Here is a 4,239-nt window from a genome sequence, read left to right on the forward strand (position 1 = left end):
CCACAAGCTGGTACCGTTTGCAGGTTTGTGGTCTGAATTTATATCTGCTAAGTGGTTAAAAAATTGAATTTAATGCAATAAAACTATTTTTTAAAGAAAATACTTTGTATGCTTTTTACAGTAATATGGGGGTGAGTTTCAGGCTCAGATGAATCAGTGCTTAAGCCATGGCTTCATTTCTTACCAGGCCCCTCACTTCACACAAGCTAAGCACTGCTGTCCCCTCATGTGAAATTGGATAATAATATCTACATCCCAGAGGCTTGTCGCTGCAGTTAAAATGAGCCCAGCAGTCATTTAGTGCCCAGAGATTTATAATATGCTGCATTACACAGATTTTCTATTTTTCAGTGGGTTGTGGCATCTTTACACTACAATTCACATAGACCAACAACTTCTATTCTTGAAAGCTGTTCTGTGTGCAGAGAAGGAGAACAAGATGTTCCTCTTGCTTAATCACTGGGTGGTTTCCAGTTTTTAAAATCAAAGCCAAGGCTGAAATTCATATATATATATATATATATATATATATATATATATATATATATATATATATATATATATATATACACACACACACACACCACACACACACACACACACACACATATATATATATAAATATATGACTAATGTTACTTGTAAGAGATGTTTTCATTTTAGAGGAATATTTTCTCTGTGTTAAGCAGTCTTTGTGGCCAGGTGCCTATGTGCTCTCCATTGAAAATCGTTCACCAGTTCTTACTAATGAACCATGGATCTGTCATTCAATCAGTTCCTTCATGTGATGATGTAAGGCATTTCTTCTTACATTACTCAGAGGCTGCGTTCATTATCTTCAACCAGCTTTTTGGGGGTAGGGGGACTATGTTCAACATTTTCATGCATACTCTTTGTTGGTTCAGTGTCCCTCCTGATTTTAAATTGTTTCTTCTTCCTGGTGTTCTTCTTGTATTAAGTTTGTATCACTGTGATGAAAATACATGTTGGAAATGACTTAAGGGATGGAGAATTGATTTTTGCTTCATGATTTCAAAAACCTTATCATGGTAAGGAAGGCACTGCAGAGTTCATGACAATGTGTGATGTGTAGCAGAAACTTCTTATGTCTTTAGAGTCTGGGGACACAGAAATCAGGGCCAAAAGAGGAACATATTTCCACCAGCCAGGCCACCCTTCCTTATGATTCTGCAACTTCCCAGAAGAGTGCCATCAACCAGGAAAAAAGCACCCCAAAACACAAGCATGTTGGGAACATTTCAGATTTTAATGATAACTTCTCTACCTACTTTCTAGATACTCAGGAAAATTTCCTAACACAAAATGTGCTTATCCTCACTTATAATAACAGTTTTAAATAATTTAAAAGTTCAAAGTCTTTTCTCAGACCTGACACGCTCTTAGCAACTATCTGCTCCCTGCAAAACCAGTCAACTAACCAACCAATCAACCACCAACGAGTCAACCAACCAAACAACCAACCAACCAACCAACCAACCAACCAACCAACCAACCAATCAACCAAACAACCAATCAACCAACCAGCCAACCAGCAAACCATCCAACCAGCTATTCAGCCAATCAGCCAACCTACTAAACAACAAGAACATGTTCTAATACTTTGGCACAGAGTAAAGATTCCAATCCAAAAGGAGGGAAAATAGGAGGGACAGGACCAAAGGTATTTGAAAACCCAGTAGGTCAAACATGGAGTTCCATTTCTGGGATCCTAAATACCAGGAACATAAGGTATCATGATGCATGTTTCCTTAGGTTGCTCCATCCCTTTATCCCTGAAGCTTCTGGGACATTTTGCTGCCCTCCCAGGCAGACTTCACTCTGCCTGAAAGTGGTCTTGGAAGATATTCTACTTTACTGACATTGCCAGCATTTGGGTGTCTTCAGTGATACTTGGATTTTGTGCTGACAGTTTCATGCATTATCCTTTGAGATTCATTGCAGTGTCTTTCACAATTCTATGAAATATATCGAGTAAGTTTCTAGGCCTTTCTTTTTCTTTTTTTTTCTTTTTTTTTTGCAAGGAGACTGTTTATTTCGAAAGGATTTTGCAATAAACACAATGAACAGGCTCCAAGTAGCTGTCTATTCTTCTCCCTCATCCTCATCCTCATAGGAGTTGATGCCTACTTCCTCATAATCTTTTTCCAGGGCAGGCATATCCTCTCGATCCTCAGAGAACTCCCCTTCCTCCATTCCCTCACCCACATACCAGTGTACAAAAGCCCTCTTGGCATACATCAAGTCAAACTTGTGGTCCAGGCGGGTCCAGGCTTCAGCCATGGTGGTTGTGTTGCTCAGCATGCACACTACACGCTGAACCTTGGCCAGGTCACCCCCAGGCACCACAGTGGGTGGCTGGTAGTTGATACCAACCTTGAAGCCTGTGGGGCACCAGTCCACAAACTGGATGCTGCGCTTTGTCTTGATGGCAGCAATGGCAGCATTCACATCCTTGGGTACCACATCTCCATGGTTACGAAGGCAGCAGGCTATATACTTTTCATGCCGAGGGTCACATTTCACCATCTGGTTGGCAGGCTCAAAGCAGGCATTGGTGATCTCTGCCACTGAAAGCTGCTCATGGTAGTCCTTCTCTGCAGAAATGACTGGTGCATAGGTAGCCCAGGGGAAGTGGATTTGAGGGTAGGGCACCAGGTTGGTCTGGAACTCTGTCAGGTCCACATTGAGGGCCCCATCAAAGCGCAAAGAAGCTGTGATGGAGGAGACAATTTGGCTGATGAGGCGGTTGAGGTTGGTATAGGTTGGGCGCTCAGTATCCAGTTTACGGCGGCAGATGTCATAAATGGCCTCGTTGTCCACCATGAAGGCACAGTCTGAGTGTTCCAAGGTGGTATGTGTGGTCAGGATGGAGGTATAGGGCTCCACCACAGCTGTGGACACTTGTGGAGCTGGGTAGATGGAGAACTCCAGCTTGTACTTCATGCCATAGTCAACAGAAAGCCGCACCATCAGCAGAGAGGTGAAGGCAGAGCCGGGGCCCACTCCAAAGCTGTGGAATACTAGGAAGCCCTGAAGTCCTGTACACTGATCAGACAGCTTGCGGATCCAGTCCAGCACTGGGTGGATGATCTCCTTGCCAATGGTGTAGTGACCATGGGCATAGTTGTTGGCTGCATCTTCTTTCCCAGTGAAAAGCTGCTCTGGGTGGAAGAGCTGGCGCTATGGGCCATTTCGGATCTCATCAATTACAGTAGGCTCCAGATCCACAAAGACTGCCCGAGGCACACGTTTTCCAGCTCCAGCTTCACAGAAGAAGGTGGTGAAGGAGTCGTCCCCTTAACCAATGGTCTTATCACTGGGCATCTGTCAATCAGGCTGAATCCCGTGTTCCAGACAGTAGAGCTCCCAGCAGGCATTGCCCATCTGGACACCTGCCTGCCCCACATGGACTGAAACGCACTCACACATGATGAATTTGGGCTGTATGTCTCACGTAGTGTCAGAGTCACAGGTCTCGGTGAGATCTGTAGGCCTTTCTTAAAATTGGGGTGCAGTTATCTTGTAACTTCATATATAGATATCTTGTAAACCTCTCCCTCTGCCTGCCTGCAAAACCATCACTACATGGGGCTACAAGTTCTGCCACTTATTGAAAACCAGGCAGGCAGGCTTGTACCATAATTGCAATGCCCTCTCCTTGCCAATGTGGTTGAACTCAGGAAAACAATCCCTTAGGTGGTCCTGTTTGAGCAGAGAACTACTATAGCATTTTCTTTAAATGAATGTTTTGCCAATAAGTTCTCAGTTTTATACCCTGAATCCTCTAATAATTGACATTTCATCCTTAAGGAGAAGTTTACATTGTCATAGTCATAAAGTGCCTGGTTTGTCTTTAATGGTGGTAGTTGCTTTAACAATAGCCAGCTTTGTCAGTCCTTATATTTCCTACATTATTAAAGGTGCTAATGATTAAATCACATGCCTTTTCGAATACTTCTGCTTGCTTTAGGTTCCCAGTTCCAACTGTGAGCAGATAAAAGCAACTAGCAGTAACGATGTTATATCATGAATGCTGTGTTATAATCTTCTCAATGAGAAATAGTTAATTACCTTTGAATTCAGTCTCACCTAGATTCCACGACAGACAAAGCAGCCAGTTCTTTTTCAGAATATAAGTAACATGAATGTTCCTTTGTCCCATTTCCAGTGAAGTTCCCATTTTCATCTCAAATGTCATGAGCATGGTCCACCGTCTGC

General features: G+C 43.0%; 1 pseudogene across 1 annotated transcript; it reads right to left on the reverse strand.

Annotated features, from left to right (window-relative positions):
• Positions 1-2,103: 2,103 nt before the first annotated feature.
• On the reverse strand, positions 2,104-3,450 carry LOC308433507 (tubulin alpha-4A chain-like; annotated as a pseudogene). The gene has a single exon. The product of its transcript is annotated as a tubulin alpha-4A chain-like (transcript).
• Between the last annotated feature and the right edge of the window lie 789 nt (positions 3,451-4,239).

The sequence above is a fragment of the Micromys minutus genome, assembly GCF_963924665.1.
Source record: "Micromys minutus genome assembly, chromosome: 20".
NCBI classification, from domain to species: Eukaryota; Metazoa; Chordata; class Mammalia; order Rodentia; family Muridae; genus Micromys; species Micromys minutus.